The sequence below is a fragment of the Microtus oregoni genome, unplaced genomic scaffold, assembly GCF_018167655.1.
Source record: "Microtus oregoni isolate MIOR12 unplaced genomic scaffold, Mior012 000050F_021, whole genome shotgun sequence".
Taxonomy (NCBI): domain Eukaryota; kingdom Metazoa; phylum Chordata; class Mammalia; order Rodentia; family Cricetidae; genus Microtus; species Microtus oregoni.
In genome coordinates, this window is record NW_024543245.1 from 1 (window position 1) to 21285 (window position 21285).

A 21285-nucleotide genomic window follows, 5' to 3' on the forward strand; every position below is an offset into this window, starting at 1 on the left:
AGTCCCAAAGTCTTCCACATGACCCCCTAAAACATCATGATCAGACTTGTCACAGCAATAACCCACTTCCTACTGCTGTGACAAAACACAATGACCAAGGCAACATATAAAAGAAAGAGTTTAATTGGATTTGTGGTTCTAGAGGACTTGAGTCTATGATGGCAGATTGAAAGTATGATGCATGCATGTGGCTGGAGCAGCAACTGAGAGTTCGTATAACTGATCCACAAGCAGGGGGCAGAGGGTACTCTGAGCCCTTGAAACCTCAAAGCCCACAACCCCAGTGGCACACCTCTTCTAACAAGGCATACCTCCTAATTCTTCCCAAACAATTCCAGCAGCTGGAGACCAAGCATTCAAATATATGATCCTATAGAGGCCATTCTCTTGAAGGAAAAAAAACTAACACAGGCTGAATTGATGTTTTATTTATTATATCATTGGTTGGTTGGTTAGTTGTTGTTTTCAACAGACATGCTTTGAAGCCCTGACTTGTCTGGAACTCATTATATAGACCATGCTGACCATGAGCTATCAGCTATTGTCTCCTACCTCTGTCTCTCTCTCAAGTATTAATACTAATCTGAGTCACCATGCCTACCTGTGATTTAAATTTAACAAGAACACTTGGGCCTGTACAATTGCAGGAGCCCACTAACTGGTTATGATGATTTAAATGAAAAATGTTCCCCATAGGCTCTCGTATTTGAATACTCGGTTCCTAATTGGTGTCACTGTTTGGGGGAGGTTTTGTTGGTGCAGTATTGCTAAAGGAGCTATGTTGTTAGTAGCAGGCATTGAGATTAAAAGCTTCATGCTGCTTCCAGTTCATTTTCTCTGCTTCACGCTTGCTGTTAACTATGAGAGCTCTCAACTTCTTGGTCCTGCCATCATGCCTTACCACAATGATGGCTCTTATCCCTCTGGAACCATAAGCCACAATGAACTCTTCTCTTCCATCAGTTGTTTTTGGTCACTGCATTTTATAGTGTCTTTGTGCTCTATTGATGTGATGAGACACCAAGACTACGTCAGCTCTTATGAAAGAAAGTATTTAACTGTGACGTCCTTCATTGTCACAGATTAACTCCGTCATCATCATGGAGGGGAGCACCCGTGGCACGCAGACAGACAATGGTGCTAGAGAATTTTCTGAGAGTGCTGCACCCAGATCTAAAGGAAGCAGGAAGAGAGAGAGAGAGCCATTGGGCCTGTCCTGGACTTTTGAAACCTTAAAGTCCACTCCCAGGGACACACTTCTTCCAACAAGGCCATACTTAATCTTTCCCAAATGACTAAGCATTCAAATATATGACTCTATGGGGGCAATTCTTATTCAAACCACCACAGACACCACCAGAAAAATAACACATTAGCTTCAAGTATTATTTCTTCTAACTAACTCATTCATGAAACCTGATACAGGAAGTTTTGCATGTATCTCAGTGAATTATTTTAAGGGCCAACAAGATGACTCAGCAAGTTAAGATGCTTTCTTACAAGCCTGTTGGCCTGAATTTGATCCCTGGAATGTACATGGTATGAGAGAATCAACTCCACACAAATTTCAAGAGCTGTAGCTTAATTCTGCTCTCTGGAATTGGGTGGGGGGGTGAACTTACTTCAGACTCACTTGTACTAGAATAGACCAGAATGGCTGCCCAGGCTCTTTGGAATGGCCAAGGCCAAAACGGGGGGTGGGGGGATAATGGAGACAGGGTTTCTTTTTGTAGCCTTGGCTGTCCTGGAACTCACTCTGTAGACCAGGCTGTGTTTGGACTCACAGAAATCTGCCTGCCTCTGCCTCCCAAGTGCTGGGATTAAAGGTGTGTGCCACCGTGCCAGGCTCCTAAAACATTTTAAGTTTCCCTGATTGCTTCAGGAATATGAATCCTGGAGTGGCCACAGCAAACAAGCAGAGCCTGTAAGGACCTGACTCCCACACGCAACTCTAGAGATGGGAGTCTAAAGTCAGCGTGCACCCCTTCACAGGGACCGGGGGGAGGACCCTTCCCAGCTCTCCTAGCAGCTCAGGGTGACCTCATCTCTCCATCTTTAATGGGGCCAACCTCCACAAGAATGTCTCTCGTGTGCAGCCACGGGCCCAGGAGTCAGGAGGTGCACACATATTCCAGCAGCCCCAGTGAGAGGGCATCTCTTCATTGAAACCCTCAGCTGAGGGTCCCCTGGGTCCCTCCCAGCCTGTTCCAGGAAAGGGACTCCAAAGCAGAGCTTGCTTTTGCCCCCTTATGCTCTCCACTCTTCATTGCCAGAAGCATCTTTGCTGGGGGGTCCTAGCCTTCCTCCTCAGCCTGGAACAAAGGACAGTAGGATCACGGACTTGCAGAGGACTCCTTGCCTTGGGTTTGGCCTGGTCAGCTTATAAGGGAAGATACAGCTCAGTTCCCAGCAGTCGGGGTTGGGAGGCATCAGTAGAACCAGCAATGTGGTTGATTTTCCTTATTCTTTATCCTTTGCTCTTTGTCATAATTTTTTCTTGGAAGATCTCAAAACTGTCCAAAGAGAAGTGTCCAAGTCTAACCCTTGGGTTTCCACTATGTAGATGGTGATCTGTGGGGAAATGGCATTCCTAATGGCCTACCCTGGGGGTCTGGCTTGTTGACCACATAGAGTAACCAGAGAAAGTCCTTGTGCTCAGTAGGGCACCTCCACTTTTTTCACTTCCTCTCTTCTCTCCATCTCTACCTTGCCACCTCCTAAATCCCCCTTCATGCCCTATACTCCCTTTCTGATTCTTGTCCTTCCTGCTCACAGGCATGGTCTTTAATTAGGAGACCATGGCCCGGCCACTTGATGCTAGCAAAATGGATGGATGGATGGATGGATGGATGGATGGAATGCTCAATGGTCTGATCCATGAGAGGTGCGTCACCAATGATATGGGGTCGACAGCTTTTCCTTTGTCTGCTTCAGGACTATGATATGGTGACCATTGCAACCTGTCTGCTTCAGAGTAACCCAGACGGAAAACGGAAGTGTCCCGGGTGCGTGGGGTGCGAGACCAGATGCCTGAGTGGGGCGGGAGCAGGACAGGAGCGGGCCCAGAGCCGGCCGAACCGCCCTCCTGCAGCGTCGCGCATGCTCTGTGTCCCCCTTTGCGCCCGGTTCCCACGCCGCCGCCGCCGCCGCCCCCCCCCCCCCCCCCCCCCCCCCCCCCCCCCCCGCCCCGGCCCTGACTGCTTGCGCACCCTGCTCCTCCGCAGCAGCGGCGGACCTGGCTTATGGACAGCCACGCAATACAAACCTCCTGAACAGAGGTGAAATCGACAACAGTTTGAGAGCTTTGAGTTTTGCAGGGGCGCCTCCCGGGAGAGCTTCTCGGAGGCAGCATCCTTAGCCTCGGTTCTGCCCACAGTAGGGTTGCAGAGGGAAGACCAAACCTGCGTGGTGCGCAGGTACGCAGGCAGGCTGGAAAAGAGAGGCGCTGCGGGTCGCGGGCCCATCTCAGCAGCGGTGCGGAATGGTGGGCACAGGTGGCTGGAGGGTGGAAAGTGGAGCGGTGGCGGAGGTGTTTGGGGAAGCCTTGGGCTGTGGGCCAACACTGGAAGGACTGGGCAGGGTGGCTCGGGAATGCCCCTTTCTAGCGCCTCGGGGAAGAGAAGCCGGCCTGTCTGGGCTCTAGGGAACTGAAGCCATCTTTTTACGTTTCTCTCCTGATTTTCAGACGCTGGTACGGGGTCTGGCACAGGAGCATTGCACTGCTGATCTACCCAGGTAATTTGGGTTTTGCACCCCTGGGTGTGGGAACTCCTCCAGGAAGGCTCAAATTGTGTGATCATGGCACTGTTACACAGGGGTGCCTGGCCAACAGTCCGCAGGCACAATCCCTAAGGGCCCCCACACTGGGACAGGACGTCAAAATCCTGAACTTGTGGCTCTTAGAAGTGGAGGGTTGTGTGTGTTGACCAATGCCCAGCGTGCTTCCCCCATTCAAGGGAAGAGCAATAAGCTTAACCAAGCCAATGCCTAGGAAGGTAAGAGCAGAGTGAGGTGGGAAAGGGGGTGAGAGAGTGAGCAGAGCTGAACAGGGAACTGCAGTCGTGCTAGGATGACTAGTTTCGTCTATCAAGGATTTGCCAAGACCCATTATGAGCTGGGTTCTTACAGACTTCTCTGAGATCTGTCAGAGAAGGAGATGGCAAAAGTCTCTGCTCTATGGTTGGAATTCTAGTGACAGCACAGACCATGAATCATAAACGGCTTAAAATGGTAGCTGCATAGGATGAATGAAAGATAGTAGGAGCTGAAAAAGGCACAGTTGCAAGCTTAGGTGCTGTGACTAGAAAAGGTGATGAAATAATAAGCCATGTGCTTCTGTTTTGGAAGAATATTCTAGACAGAAGGAATAGCTGGTATGAAAGTCCTGAAGCAAGAGTGTTCTGACTCCTGAGAGGCCAGTTTGACTACAGCTGAGGGAGGAATTGGGAAGGGCCTTGTGAGTTTACTCTGAGTGACAGTTTTGGTAAGGCTGTGGGCAGAAAAGGCCAGGATCTGACCCACCTATTCAGAGGATCAGCCATGGTTGGCCCTCTGTCTAGGCCAGCCTTGGTTCCCGCCTCCTAGAACTAAGCCTGGGGCCTGTAGTCACAGGGGAGACCCCTGAGGGCTTTGGCAGGACAGGCTCCTCAGATGGCCCTCTCTGGCTCTTCTACCAGGTCAGGAGGGAGGGCAGGAACAGCAGGTGGGGTGGAGAAGAAGTATTTGGGAGTCTTGAGCTGCTAGACCCCAAGGAAAGTTCCACCCTAAGTAACCTACACCTCCCTTCTTGTAGATAGATGAAAAGGCCCCAAATCCCCTTGTGATGTAAATAAGGAGGATTCTGAATGTTTTTCTTGCTGATTATTTGGTGGGGTTAAGGTTTCTTTGTCTGGGAAAAGTGCCCCACCTCGTGGTAGCCTGTAGGATGGTGCTCTGAGGCTCTGAGCACCACACGTCCTGGCTTCTCACCCTCCTCCCCTCCTGCTCCTTGCAAGCAGGAGTTGGGGGAAGCTGGTCTGTGAGCAAGACCCCTGGCAGGACCAAAGCCTAGGGGAAGGGGTGTTCTGTCTACAGGCTGATCTGTTCCCTAGATGATCGCCCTGAGACCCCAACCTACTGTGCCTCAGGCAGGCCCAACCTTATATGGGGACAAACCTGAGCTTCCAGGCTTAGAATCACCTTTCAGCTTGTCCTGTGTTCTGGAGGCCCACAAAGGTAGTCAATGGGAGGAAGATGTTTTCCAGTTCCACCAAGCTTCTTCCAGAGCTTACACACACACACACACACACACACGAGCATGCGATCGAACAGACTGGAGTTACATAGTAGTTACCTGGGATCCCCATGAGGTTTGTTGTGTCTTGGCAAGAGCTGAAATCATGCCTGACTTTCAGGGGGTAGGTCTCAAGGACAGACAATGGTGTGTAACCCCCTTGTGTGACTATCACTTCCAAGGGTCTATCCTTCTACAGGTAAAACCATGTCCATTGGGCCTGACTCTAAGGACAACGTAACAGAAGTGTACCACCTCAAATGTGGGGAGGGATGGGCTGAAGCAAGTGGACTTCTGACTTCTCTGAAATGGATTGTGTCAGCATGGTGCCATTATGGTGGGAAACAAACCCGCATTGTTTTTGTTTGGCGTGAGAGAGAATGCACCATGATGCACACAAGATCAGAGGACAATTTGGGGAAGTCGGTTTCATCTACAGATTTGCACTATCATATGTTTTGTTTGATTAAAATGTGAGTTCCAGAAATCAAATCCTGATTGTCAGGCTTATATGACTAGTGATTTTACCTGCAGAGTCATCTCCCTGGATCATGTTTGGGTTTTTTGTTTGTTTGTTTATTCAGTTGATTGGTTTGTGTTTTGTTGTTTGCTTGGTTTTGGTTTTTCGATACAGGGTTTCTCTGTGTAACCCTGGCTGTCCTAGAACTCTCTCTGTAGACTAGGCTGACCTCGAACTCGCAGATCTGCATGCTGCTTCCCCATAATCATGTTGTTTCTTTAAAACTATATATATATATATTCAAGACAGGGTTTCTCTGTAGCTTTGGAGCCTGTCCTAGAACTCACTTTATAGACCAGGCTGGCCTTGAACTCACAGAGATCTGCCTACCTCTTCCTCCTGAGTACTGGGGTTAAAGGTGTGTGCTACCACCACCACCAGGCTTAAAACAGTAATTTTAACCTGAAACACTGGGGTCATCTCCTCCACACTCTTTTGGTGTTGTAGTGTATCAATAATGAAATGCAGATGTAACCCGTGGACATCCAAATGATGAAGAGAACCCCTTTCCCTTCTTATTTGTGTGTATGTGTGTACGTTTTTGTGTGAGATTTCGGATGCATTTCTATGCAGGGAGGCCAGAAGTCTATGTAGGGAGGTCTTAGCTGGTTGTTCTCTACCTCAGGTTCCCCTTCTTGGTAAGTAAGCACTTTATCAACTGAGTCATCTCCCCAGCCTCCTTTCCCTCTTTTTTTTGATGAGGCAAAAGTCACTTACCATAAAAGATACCATTTGCAGGGCTGAAAAGATGACTTTATGGTTAGAAACACTGGTTGCCCTTACAGAGGGACCGGATTCGATGTCCAGAACTCACATGGCACCTCATAACCATCTGTAACTGCAATTTCAGGGGATCCAATGCCTGCTTCTGGTCTCTGTGAGCACCAATAATCCACTGATACACAAACATGCATGCAGGAAAACACCCATACACATAAAACAATAAAAATTTAAAAATTCAAACTTAAAGGCACTATTTTAAAGGAAACTATCCAGTGCATGCAGTGCACTCACTGTGCTGCTCAGCCTGCATCTGGTCCGAGAGCATTTTCATCGCTTCATGAAGAAACCCCTGAATCCACTACGTCATTCTTCATATCTGGGCTCCCAGGCCAGCTTTCTAGCTATGAATTTGCCTCTTTCAGACTCAGTATATTCTATAAAGATTTTGAGGGAGTTCACTACACAGTGACATTGTACCACAATAAAGGCAGCAAGAATTCTCTTATTTGCACCCCTGAATGAGAGAAAACAGCCACTTGGGACCACATGGAGGTGCATTTAGGGACAGGGAAACTGTTAGGATATCTGTGCATAACAGGAATTGGGCCAGTTCCTTGTGGGGTTGTAGGAGCCATCTAGTTTTCTGGGATCTAGTCCCTGATTGAGAACCTGATAAGAAAGCAGCAGGGACAGGGTGAGTATTTAGTGGCTGTAAAGACTGAGACCTTATAGGATGTGGTAGGAATGGGGGCTTAGCAACTGTCTTTAAAAGACAAAGATTTTAGCCACAACTAAAAACTAGGTCAAGTCAGCTCTTGTGAAATGTCATTACATCATATAAATGGAATCAAAAAATATGTGGCCGTTTGTGTCTGGATCTGGCATTTTTAACTTTGCAAAAAATCCCCAAGGTTCGTTCATGTTGTAGCATACGTCATAATTTCCTTCCTTTCTAAATACAAATAATGTTCCATTGTTTATATATACCACATTTTGTTTATCCATTTGTCTGCTAATGGACGCGTGGAGTTTCTGCCCCTTGGCTAGTGTGACTGCTATGAATGTGTGTATATAGGTTTTTAGTGTAGACACCTGTTTGAAATTATTTTCAGTATGCGCTCAGGAGTGAAATTGCCTGGCCATGTGGTAACTGTGCTTAACTCATTGAGTAACCATTCAGATGGATTTGTTTTCCTTGTGTTGCGGGAGAATAGGCATTGAGTGTGTGTATGTTTCCATATGAAAGGACATACACACATGGCAGCGCACGTGCACATGCATATATATATATATATATATATATATATATATATATGAAGGCCAGAAGTAGACATTAAGTATCCTCCTCAACAATTCTCCACCTTATATATGGAGAGATAGTCTCACTTAAACCCAGGGCTGCTCAACTGAGCTAGTTAGTGTTAGCTAACCAGCTTGCTCCAAGGATCCCTGTCTCTGTTTCCTGTGTACTGGGATTACAGATGGCCCAACACACCCACCTGGTATTTGTATAGGTGCTGGATATCCAGTCTCCATTCTTGACACTTGAACTATAACCCCACTGAACAATCTCTCCAGCCACAAATGGTGTGTGTGTGTGTGTGTGTGTGTGTGTGTGTGTGTGTGTGTAATATGAGTGTGTGCTTAAGAGTACAGGTTCTATAAAGGCCAGAGTCATCTGATCTCCTGGAGCTGGAATTAGAGATGGAAGTGAGCCATCTGATATGGAATTGAACTTTGGTCCTCTGGAAGAGCAGCAAATGTTCTGAACCACTGAGCCATCTCTCTAACCTCTTAAATGATCTTTTTCGTGTGAGTCATAGAAAATTCATCAGAAGCCAGGTAATGGTGGCACACACCTTTAATCCCAGCACTCAGGAGGCAGAGGCAGGCAGATATTCATGAGTTCAAGGCCAGCCTGGTTTACAGAGCAAGTTCCAGGACAGCCAGAATTGTTACAGAGAGACACCCTGTCTCAAACACCCCTACAAAAAAGAAACTTCATCAGAAATATGACTTTATAATTGGTCAGTGTTGATTGACAGTTCATCAAGGGATCTGGGGACAGTTTAAATTTTACATAAATATGTGGCTGTCCTTGTGTTCCCTAGACTCCATCCCTTCTTCTTCTCTCCTGTGGCCTTATCACTGGCAAACAAACAAGCTTTAGTTGCCCACCAGGCATATCAAAACTCTTTCGAGCCATTGCCACACTGGACTTCCTCCTGGTTTCTCTGCTGCTCCACTCAGGACTCTCAAGTCTGGTTGAACAACATTCTTGAAATGGTCATTTGCCTGACAAGCTTCTATACTAACTGATGCACAGAACTCCGAGGCTAAAGTAAACTTTATCTATTCTGTCGCCCTTCAAGCCCTTGGACTGAGAAACAACTTCCTGCTGTCCTCACCCAGTCTCGTTGCCTGTGTCCATCATCCCAGTTCTTAGCAACACAAGCACTACTGACAGAGAGCCATGTCCGGGACTTTTATTGCCTGTGTTCCCTTGCAAGCACATTGCCACCCTCAGCCTACCATCGCCTCATCAGAGTGCCCCCACTCTTTTCTTTCTGCTCACACTCCACTGTGCCTCACAGTGTCCCACTCTTCTCTTTCTGCTCACTAGCAGCTATCACTCTGCGCCTGGAAGTTGAATTGTGTGTCTGGAGGGTTTTTTTTTTTTAACATGAACCCAGACACTAAAGGAAGAGGAACCCATAAATGGAGCTTCCAGGAATGTCTGGAAACTTGGAGGGACCAGAAGAAAGAGATTTAAAAAATGAAGGAAATGAAGGGGGTTGCAGAGACAGCACAGCCTTTTAGAATACTGGCTGATCTTCCAGAGGATTGGGGTTTGATTCCCACTACCCACGTGGTGGCTCAAAACCGTCTGTAATTCTGGTCCCAAATGATCTGACACCTTCTTCTGGCTTCCTTGGGTACCTTGGGTTATATGTATGGTACTTAAACATACATATAATTAAAATAAAATAAATAAAAATAATTTTTAAAAGAAGGCAATGATAGAGAAAGAGCATGCTCTTTTGGAAGGCTGGAGAGGGCATATGAGCAAAGTTGGTATGTGATCCCTGGATTTTGGCCCACTCAATGGGCCAAAATAGAAAAGCATGAAAGCTAAGTTTGGGAATGTGTTGAGGACTGAATTGCCTTGTGTCTCTACAAAATGATCGCTTCATGTCCCATCCCCAACTTCCTGGGAAGATACCTTTACTTAGAAGTCGGACTTTGGAAATGTAAGTAAGGTTAAAATGAGACCATATTGGAGTATGGTAGGCCCTAACTCAATGAATAGTGTCATATAACACTAGGGAAATTTGGATCCAAGTGCACATAGAGAAGACATCCATGTGAAGATTCAGGAAAGCTTTGGAAGGATGCAGCTACAAGTCAGGGATCACTGGATGCCACCCAGTGGCTGAAAGAGGCAAGAAAAGCAGCCTTCAGGATGAAAGGAGGACCCACCCACCCCCAGCACCTAGATCTCAGGCTTTCAACCTGCAGAACTGGGAGAAAATATGTATGTGTGGTTTTAAGCCCCCTGCAGCAGGTATCTTGTTGCAGTGGCCCCATCAAGATGTAAGGAAAGTGTGGTGATCTGTAGCCTAGGTGAAGCTTCCAGAGTGAGAAAACCCTTTGCCTTGTCCTCCAAGGAGGGCGCAGAAACTGGCCTCTGGGAAAGAAATTCACCCTTTCTTTGGGACATACCTCATTCACACACACCACAGCATTCATTGTCTCACCTTGCTACTCTCTGGCAAGAAAAATAAAGCAGGTTTTGAAACAAGCTGAGGGTGGCTGCACCGAGCCACCCTGATCTCACTGACCCTCTTCTCTCAGCCTTTCAGCTGTGCCCTCTGTGGTCCGAGCCCTGACTATGGCAGCCAGTCTTCTGAGAGCAAAGCCCAAGGTAAGTAGTCAGCCTCCCCCTTACTGTCCTCGAATTGCCCAGAGCAGTTTCCCTCTGCTGCCCTGGATGTCTCAGGCCAGCAGAATGCTTTGCCATCCCCGCCGCCCCCAACCCCTGTGGCTTGCTGCTTTCCTGAGTTCCCTTTGCTAGGTTTTCAACATCTGTCTGTTCCTCTTTCCTGTGGCAGTAATACTTGCTGCTGACTCTCTCCTGACTGCTGAACTCCCTTGAGGCAGGGGGATTGCCATGTTTTACTGTTTTCAACTAGACTTAACCTGGAATTTAATTCCCTACTACATAAATTGCTTGTTTTAGGTACCGATATCTTTTGAGGATGTGTCTGTGTACTTTACAAAGGCAGAATGGAAGCTTCTGGATCTCAAACAGAGGAAGCTCTACAAGCAGGTGATGCTGGAGAACTACAGCCATTTGGTGTCAGTGGGTAAGTACCCTACCATGTACACACACCCAGTCCCACCTACTGTCTCTGGACTCCGATTCTGAATTTTTTTGCTTGTTGATGGCTATGAACCCAAGAATAAGTACATTTTTTATTTGACCCATACCTTGTAGATCAACTGTGGTATCAAAAAGAATAATATGGACTTGTAAATGTTCAGGATAAATTCAGTAATGACCTTTCAGACTTATTTTGCACATAAAATCATAGATTGCCCAAAAATTTCTTTCTATTGATAAACAGATGCCTATTATACAGGAATATTTACTTGCAGAATTTTAGACTCATTTTATTTTTAACAACAGATGTATTTGACATTCAACTTACTTTATAGAAGTTAGCAACATCTTCCACTGCCTGTGAGGCCCCTTGCTAGGGCCAGGCAGTGCATTTGGTTTCCAAGCCTGGAGACATCTAGGCAAGAGCCGGGGCAACTTCCAGCCTGCTGCTCTCTTCTTTCTTCAACATGCTCCACGCTCCTGTGTTTGTGCATCTGTTAGAGGATGTCCATCTTGCCAGTTCCAGGCAAAACCAAGATTCACAGGTTGTGTGGATGAACTCAAAAGCACCAGGAAGTGAGTGAGAAGAGTAATGAGTCCCAACTTCTTCCTCTAATGAACAGAGTCTAAGCTGGGGCCGTCCTCTGTTCTGGCATCTTTCTAGCTGAGATGGCTCCCTGGCTGGCTTTGAGTTGGGTAAGGATTTGTGAGAATCAGCCCTCTTCCATTTTCTTTCTGACTCTACAGACCACCAATGTCTCATCTGACCGAGGGAGACTGGTTCCTTCCCTGGGTTCTCTTTGACCATCAAGAGAAAGTTGGGGACACATCTTCCCATAAAACTTCTGGAATTCTCACTTGAGTTTTATTGGAGAAACATGCTGCCCCCAAGCACAAGACAAGGGATAATCTTTCTTGGCTATACTTTCTGAGGAGGTCTTTGCTCTCTGAAGACACAGGCTGAACTCTGTTTAAAAATTATTCTGTCCAGCCAGGCGGTGGTGGCACAGCCTTTAATTCTGGCACTCAGGAGGCAGAGGCAAGCGGATCTCTGTGAGTTCCAGATCAGCCTGGTCAACAAGAGCTAGTGCCAGGACAGGCATCAAAGCTACAGAGAAACCCTGTCTCGGAAAAAAAAAAATTTGCCCTTAGCTAGAAAGGTGCTGATTTTCTTCATTTCTATGAACAGGGTTTGCTTTCTCTAAGCCTAACCTGGTGTCCCAGCTGGAGAGAGGGGAGAAGCCCTGGATTGCAGACAGAATGGGGACTGCAGCAGCATCCTGTGCTGGTGAGCAAGGCACCCTCAGCCAGCTTGCTAGTGGCAAGGGTAAAAAGTAAGGACTGGCCTAAGGAAAGTGGCATAGATACTGAAACTTTGGGTGAAATGTCCTCTTTAGTGATGGGTGTCAGCCTCCCTTGCTGGGGATGGGTGAAAAGAGACTTTACTGCCCTCTAGAAAGAGCAGAAGCTCTCCCTTCTGCCTGACTGATGTGTTGTTGTTATTGTTGGTGGTGGTGGTGTTTTATTCTGCAGTTTCTTGATGGGAAAATGAAAGAGGGGGAAGCACTATGAAAAAAAAAAACCTGAAGTGACAGTTTGTGGCTCTGTCATTACAGGAAATGGGATAAAGAGCAAGATGCTGACTTCAAGGCCGAAACTTTTTGGAAGAGGGCTCCTCGGAGACACCTCGGGATCCATGGTGCGGAGACGTCCTCACGACTTCAGGCCAAATTCCATTGTAAGGTACCGGCACTCCAGAATCGCAGATAAACGGTATCTCTGTCAGCAGTGTGGAAAATTCTTCAGCCGCAGCTCCAATCTCATCAAGCACCGGATCGTCCACAGAGGCGAGAAACCGTACAAGTGCAGCGAGTGCGGGAAGCTGTTCCGGCGGAACTTGGCACTGCTGGAGCATCAGCGCATCCACAGTGGCGACAAGCCCTACGAGTGCGGAGAGTGTGGCAAGACCTTCACGCGCAGCTTCAACCTTATGAAGCACCAGATCATCCACAGCAGCGAGAAGCCGTTCGTGTGCCGAGTGTGTGGGAAGGTGTTCCGGCGGCGCTTCGCTCTGCATGAGCATGCGCGCATCCACAGCGGCGAGCGGCCTTACGAGTGCGGTGAATGTGGCAAGACATTCAGCCGCAGCTCCAACCTTATCGAGCACCAGCGCACCCACAGCGGTCAGAAACCCTACATCTGTCAGGAGTGCGGCAAAGCCTTCAAGGGCATCTCGCAGCTCATCCACCATCAGCGCAGCCACCGCGGCGACAGGCCCTTCTCGTGCCAGGAGTGCGGCAAGGCCTTCCGCGGCCATTCAGGACTTAGCCAGCACCAGAGAGTGCACAGCGGCGAGAAGCCCTACGAGTGCAGCGAATGTGGCCTGGCCTTCGGTCGCCGGGCCAACCTCTTCAAGCACCAGGTGGTGCATGGTGGGGTGCATCGTGGCCGCTTAAAGGGACCCCACGGGTCCCAGGAAGCCGGGGAAGGCAGCTCGGCCGAACCCCAGCTCATTGACCAATGGCCAATAAGAAGCCCCAAGTGTGTGAGCGCTGCGACCAGGTCTTCGAGAACAAGTTGCTGCTGTGTCGCCATTTGCGCATTCATGACGACGAAGATGACAAGAAACAGAAGTCGATTACTGTGAGTACCTCAGGTTCGGAGGAGAGGTCGCTGCTCAGCCAGGATTTGGAATCCCAGCCCGCAGAAGGAAACGACAGCGAAAGCAGTGAAAGTTTCCTGTATGCCGAGAAGGCCCAGGGCCCATCCTCACCTTGAGGCCAGAAACAGGGCAGCAACTCAGAATGGCAGGGTAGCCCCTTTCCCCAGTGTGAAACAGAAGTAACTCAGAAAGACAGGGTACTCCCCACCCATCCACCCAATGTAATCTGCCCTACTCTTTCCCTGATGAGTTGAAAAGTAAGGCTCCCTCCCTAGTCCTGGATGATCCAATTGATACCTAGAGGTTGCACAGGAAGGCTCCTCAAAGAGCCTAGGCAGGGTACTCCTGTGTGTGCTTGGGTGAATGAGTGCCTGTGTGAATAGGGTCTCCAGGGCAGCAGATTTGCATAATACAGAGTTGGTCTCTACCATTCACAGGAGAATTGCTTGATGTGGTTGGGAAAGAAGGAGCAGAGTCCAGCCAACTCTAAGCACAATTACATTGAAGTTTACATGGGAATTACCCGTGTGTCCTTTCTCTTGTTAATGTGTTAGTGGGGGTGGTTGTCTCCCGTTAAGAGTTGTTTGTGTTTCTAGATAGAATATACTAAAAGCACTTTATTCCATTAAAAGTTTATAAATTAGCCTGCTGTTCTGAAGCAGAGTAGACTGTCTGTGAAAACTTGGGCCTTGTGTATGTGGCCCTGCTGCTGTTTGGAGGGTCTGTACCAAATCTTGCAGAGAGGTTAAGACCCAGGGACCCTGAATGTCTCCTTTTTGGGAATGGAGCCCCTTTTTTCTGGTCCCTCTCAGGAACAGGATCTAAGTAAGACCTGGCAGCATTTGTACCCCCACCACCCTGCTGGCTTCAGTCTCCTCCCCTCCCACTCAGGGAAGGCCACATTGGCCATTCCTATCCCCTGCCCCAGTGCCTAAAGCTTCCAATTTGTCTGCTAATCCCTTTCAAGCAACCACTGTGTGGTGACAGCAGGTTAAGAATTCACACTTAGGTGGCCCCTGTAGTGAGTCTGGCCAGACAGTTATCTTTAAGATGACATTTCTTAGCATATTAAAGTTGCCATTACTTTGATGTGCTTTTATTTGGGGATACCATTAGTTGAAAATGGAGATTTTTGTTATGTGAGAGTGTTGGAGAATTTATCTTTTAGAGAAATTCCTCACACAGAGGGCGTAGCTCAGAGATGGAGTATGTGTGCCTAGCAGACTACAGGCCCTGTGTCCCATCCCTGCCCCTCCCCCAAGAAAAGCTTGGACAGGAGGAAGGGGCCTTTCCAACCCATGACTGATGCGCATGGTGGCAAACCTAGCCCTGAATGATGATGTAACAACCCCCACCTCCTTTCCCTTAAGCCTGGCTGGCTCTTTAGAAGGCACTTTACTGCAAAGGAAGCCAGTGGCAGTCCTATTCCACCTGTGCTGCCCCCAGGAGACCTGTCCCTTGGCATACTCAGCTCAGCATCCTGGGTAGCAAGCTACTTTTCAGCCCTCTCCTATCCCAGAGGAGAGAAAGATTTTGTCCCAAAGACTGCCTGGGGGCAGTTTTTTGGTACAGGTGAAGTGGAGGCAGCTCTTGTACACTCCAAGAAAGAGTGGTGGCACCTCTCCTGCCAGCTGAGTGACATTCAAAGATAGCTGTATCCTGCCAAGAGAATATGGGCAAACCTGAAAACCCAGGATGCTGGCTGGTTGGAGCCCCAATCATAAGAATATACACGGGGAGGAGAAAGAGAGAGTGAGAGAGATTGATTTTATGTATATAAAATGTTTTGTGTAAAGCCCCAGTTTGTAACTTGCTGTTATCTCTGTGTCCTACAGTAGATCCCTGTCTCCTTGTCCTGTGATTGTTCTCCTGTCTGTGAGCCTGCAGCTGCTCAGCCTTGTGTCTGCAGTCCAAGCCCCATGCCTGGGTACTAGTGAAAGAGCCTTGCTCCCTTGATCTGCTGGGTTTGAGTTATGTAGTGGTTGACTTCAGTGGCCCATGGAAGCAGTTCAGAGTATGCGTCACTTTGGTTTCCCAATAGAAAAAGAAATGCTAGGAACAGTGTCTTTTTAAGTCCCTGGTAAAGTAATTGCTCTATCTACTAGGCCTCACGCAGAGCAGGTGCCCACAGTGGGAGGCTCTGTGCAAGCTCTGGTACATACTCTTGGGTGTTCACTTCTATGGCTCCAGGAAATGAATGAATGATGCCTATCTTCTGAGACAGTCACCAGCTTCTTTACCCAAGGCTGAGTTCTTAGAGGAAGGGTCATGTACAGGCATTTTCAGCAGGAAGTGGGTCTGCAGGGAGAGCTGTAGAGCCCTTCAGAGTGGGGACCCTGAAATGCTCCAGGGTCCCCACTTGTTGCCTACATACATAGCAGCAGAGCTCTTGGTCCGTTTCCTCCTTCAGTTCCTGTTCCTAGATGTTTTCAGCAAGCAAAGTAGTGAGTTCTCTCAGGTATGCTAATCAGGTATGCAAAATGAACAGAACATGTTTCTCCTGGAAGAAAGTCAAAGTCACCAGAGGGACACTTGTGCTTTTCCTTGTTTCGTGCCTGAAGCCTGTGCTTCATCCCTCAAACTGGATGGGGAATGGGGCTGATCGTTCATTTGTGTGTTTTGAGGGGCAACTAGATTATAAAAGCTTAAACTATCAGAATCCCTGCTGTTTTCTAGTTCCTCCTCTTCCTGTCCCCCACCAAACTTTACCTTTTTGTCTTGTAAAAGACTTTGGCTGCTTTTCAGGTGCTGTGGGGATGGCCTAGCAGTGTCCCAGGAAACTCATAGATGGTCGTCTCGGAATTAATTTATCATGAGGTGGAATTTTCAGCATCTTTGTTGGGTGAAAAGCCGACAGCTACTTGGAAAGGGGCTCCCCCATGTGGAGAGGGCTTAAAGTAAACAGACAGGTAGTGGGTTCAAGGTTACAAGCAAAAGTCAACTCTAACCTAGAAAGAGCCGAGTGATGCTACAGTTATTGGGGAGGGCTTGCTTCCCATGTGGGAGGGCCTGTCTTAGTCTGCCCAGGGTGCAGGCTTTTCACAGGGCCCCCTACTGCAACTCTGAGACCAGGATTGCCCAACAGGCTCCTTAGCAGAAAACTTCATCAGTCTCCGAAGAGGCCACAATGCCTGCCTTCTGGTTGTTTCTGCTACCAAGTTTCAGGCAGCATGAAAGCACCCACCTTGTAGCTTTCCAGGCAAGGAATAGAATATAGGGATTTCAGGTGTGTGGGGGTGGGGGGGATTGCTGAAAAGTGCCTTGGTTGGGAGTGGGGAGGATGTGTATTAGGGAAGCCTAGAATGCACACAAGACTAGGACAGTCCTGAGTCAGGAGCTCAATTACTGTAGAGTATGGAGCACCTAGGATGCCATGTGTAGGAAGCCAGACCCTAGCTGGTTCCATTTGAGGAGAACTTTCCTAAACGAGAAATGAAGTCAGCGTTAATGAGAACTGCTACGGGGTGTGAGTGTGCACCTCACCAGCCACTCTGGTCATTTAGATGGTTTGGAGGTCTGGGAAATCTCTGCAGTGAGACAGCCACCACTGCAGAGGTAGTGCGAAAGAAGAGGAAGGACTCGAGTGACCCAGCCACCTTCCTCTGAGTCCCCACGAGCCCTGGCATTTGTAGCTGCCTTCATGTTTTTGTGAGCCCCAATTCATCTGTGTTTTCACAAAACAATTGCCCTCTGAGATTCCTGGACACTTTCTTTGTGAGAGGGTTTCTTTGGGGGATGTTGTCTTAAGCTTGTATAACCCAGACTGGTCTTCGACTCTTAACCCTCCTGCCTCTAACTCTTAAGTGCTGGAATTACAGGTTTGGGCCACCATGCCTGGCTTCTGAAGATTTTTTACATTTGTATCAAGTAGCATCAAGTTCAAGGCCTTGCACGTTTGTGAGAACAGTGCCTCCTTTTGTGTTCAATAGGACTGATTAATCCTGGTCTCTCTCCATTACCCGAGAATGGTGAGAGCAGAAATGAAGGCTTACTGTGCATTTGGAGGCCTCCTGACTCATTAACATTCTTTGGTAGATTGGTAGGGGTATATAAAGCTTAAAGTGTGCCATTGTGGATGGATTGTGATGGGTGTCTGTACCCTTAAAACCATCCTTATTGTCAAGTCAGTAAGCATTCAGTATCTTATGATAATTCCTCCTTTCTGCTCCTCCGTGCCCCCTGTCCTTATAACCACTGCTTTCCATCACTGGTGATTACCTTCTTTGTAAGTGGACTTCCACAGTGTTTGTCTAGTCTCTCGGTGCCGTTTTTTAGATATTTCCAGGTGTTTGTGTGTATATCCACACTTGGTATTTATCTCATTGTATACATGCCCCCCAATGTCTGTTGATGCCTGTTAATTAGTATTTACATTCTTTCCAGTTTAAGACAAATAAAACTGCTATGAGTATTTGTATGCACATTCCAATGTGAACGTGTTTTTATTTCCCTTGAGTGCTTTGTTAGGAGTGGAAGAGCTGGTTCACATGGTGACACATTGTTTAACTTGGGGGAAGAACTGCCAAACATTTCCAAAGCACTCGCATTATTTCATATCCCTAATAGCTGTTGTATGAGAGGTCCAGTTTCCCCTGCCTTCATCGGCACTTATTGTGTCTATCTTAGTGGAACCACCCTAGTGTGGGGGAAGTTGTAACTAATTGTGGGTTTGATTTGCATTTCCTTCGTGACTAAAACACTGAACATCTTTGCATGCACTTGTTGGCCATTCACATTTCCTTTGAAAAGTATGTTTTTTTTGTTTTAAATTATTTATTTATTATGTATACAATATTCTTCCTGCAAGCCAGAAGAGGGCACCAGACCTCATTACAGATGGTTGTGAGCCACCATGTGGTTGCTGGGAATTGAACTCAGGACCTTTGGAAGAGCAGGCAATGCTCTTAACCACTGAGCCATCTCTCCAGCCCCTGAAAAGTATGTTTATCTTTTGCCCATTTTAACTGAGTTGTTTGTCTTCTTACAAAGAATTACTGGCATCCCTTCATCAAATATATTTTTAACAATATTTTCTTCCAAACTATGTATTTTAAATTTTTACTTTGTATTTTTTTTTCTTTTTGGATTTTTGAGACAGGGTTTCTCCGTAGCTTTTTGGTTCCTGTCCTGGAACTAGCTCTTGTAGACCAGGCTGGCCTCGTACTCACAGAGATCCTCCTGCCTCTGCCTCCCAAGTGCTGGGATTAAAGGCATGCACCACCACCGCCCGGCTTTTACTTTGTATTTTTGGAGTCGCAGTTAAGAACTCTTAACAACAAAAAAATCACTAAGACATTATCTTATGTTTGTCTATAGAGCTTTTCATGACTTGGATTTTGTTGTTGATAGTCTTGGGGTTTTTTTTTTGTTTGTTTGTTTGTTTGGGTTGGGTTTTGCTTTCTTTTATTTTTCAGGTGGGGTCTTCCTATGTTGTCTGGGCTTGTTTTGAACTCCTGCAGTCATGTGATTATATTGCCTCCACCCCTGGAGCGCAGGACTGGGCATGTGCCACCACACTCAGCTTTGAACCCCTGATAATGCAGAACGTTCTCCCCTTCTTCCTTCACACAGACTTTTAAATAACTATTTGAAAGCCAAAGGGTGCTAGGATGGAAAGTGGGCTATATATGATGGCTAATTACTCTGGGAACTGTGTGGCCAGAGCAGGTTACCAACCTTCTCCTGTTTCCTATCAGGGAGGAGTTTTAATAATCAACTTCAGGAGAAATTGGGAGAACTAAAAGATGATTTTCCCTTTAACATCAAACAGCCTACACTGCAAAATTAAAATGAAACCTATATCATATTTAGTTTCTGGATTTTCCCTGGAAATTTCAAGGTGCCCCCAGGGACCCTAACAAAATTGAATGGCACTGGTGGAGAAAAGGAAAGAAAAAAGTAGGAAGTTACAGGTTGTACATTTATCTCTACAGTGTAGACTCATGGGAGAGCTTCAAAAAGCATTTTTCTCAGCCTGAAGTCTCAGACCAGGGTTCACCCACTGACTTGCCCCACTGACCCCTGGGTGTTGCTAGAGAAGGGACTGCCACCTTCATTTCCATCCAATCTCTGCAATAGGGCCATACTTTGAAAAGCCCTTTCAGTCCTTAAAAAAAGTCTGTAGCTTTACTCTTAGGTTTAGCCCTCTAACCCAGTTTGTGCATTGTGTGAGATCAATTAAAAAACCATTCTGGAGGGTATTCCATTTGCCCAGCACCACAGTTGCCAAGACAGTCTTTCCCCCATTGAATTACCTTGGTGCCTTTGTGCAAAGGCAGGTGGCCATATGTGTATGAGTCGATTTCTTCATTCTTGGTAGCACCACGTCACTCGTGGCAAAGGACTGAATGCTTGTCCCCAGACCTCTGGTCATATTTGAAAATCCTGACCCGCAAAGGGATAGTGTTAGTAAATAGAGCCTTTGAGGATAATTATGCTTCAGGGAGGTCATGAATTCGGGGCCTTGGTAATGGAATCAATGCCCTTGTAAGAAGAAACTTTAGTGTCTCATCTCTCTACAGTGTAAGACTACCATGAGAAGATAAGCATGCATAGCCAGAAAAGGGGTCCTTCCCAGAAGTGGAATCTTACAGCGCCTTAATCTTAGACTTCCCAGACCCTAGAACTATGAGTCATAAATGCCTGGTTTATGCCATCAAGTCAATGGTATTGTATTTGCTATTGTATCCAAACTGGCTAAGACAATTAGTCTATCTTACATCATAATCTCTTCATTGCTGTAGTTATGTACATCTTGACATCAGATATTGTGAATGGCTGTTCTTTTTCAAAATTGTTTTACATAATCCAAGTTCGTTGCATTGCCACAGATGCTAGGATTTAATTGGGGTTGCATTTAACCTATAAGTTTCATGGGTGCAACTTCCCCATCATATACAGAGGACACAATCTCAGAGCGAATGCCTTGGTCCTGTGGCTCTTAAAATCTTTCTGCCCTTTCTTCCATACAGTGGTCTCTGGGCTCAGTGACAGAAATGGCCACCTGCTGTGATCCCTGGTGCTACTGATGCTCAGGCAGTAACACAAGATGGAACTCAGAACAACTAAGCCTGTTACAAATTCCCTAAGGCTGAGTGTGCATGAACAGTCATAGCTCACAGCTGTCATGGTGAGAATGCAGGGTAGCGCGCCCTGCAGGTGAACAAGCAGACCAGTGATGGCCATCAATGGGCCTTCAGTGGACCCAAGTCACTCTGAAGCCAACTGCAGCCCTTGGCCCCGGAGTTTTCTGCCAGTTTTATCCACAAGAAAGCAGAGCCAATCACATCCTACAGCATTTTCCTGTTGAAAGATCCTTGCCCTATCCATTTCTTCTGTGTTTTTGATAGTAACATCTCTTTTGTAAGCCCTTTTTCTAGCCGTTGGAGGTGCGTATGAGTCCTTGTAAAGGCTTTTGGAGTGGAATGAGGCCTCGATCATCCTACCTCAGTCTTCCTGTGGCTGGGATTACAGAGGTACACCACCAAGCCTGGTTTTGTAGATTTCAAGCAATTAAGCATCCCACAAGTCCTGCTGCCCCAGGAAGTTGCTGTGAGCATAATATCCCTTTGCCCTCTGTTTGTGTGCTTACGGAGAACACAATTAGAACTCTGGCTGGAAAGCTTGGGGAAAATAGCAGCTCTGGATCCTAATGCTAGCCAAGGCCACTCACTGCATAGGGGAGGAAAGTGGAAACTTGGGAGGACCCACTAGAAGCAAAGCCG

At 47.1% G+C, this 21285-nt stretch overlaps 1 pseudogene; it reads left to right on the forward strand.

Annotated features, from left to right (window-relative positions):
- The first annotated feature begins 3464 nt into the window (after positions 1 to 3464).
- Positions 3465 to 15091, forward strand: LOC121437010 (annotated as a pseudogene).
- Positions 15092 to 21285: the final 6194 nt, after the last annotated feature.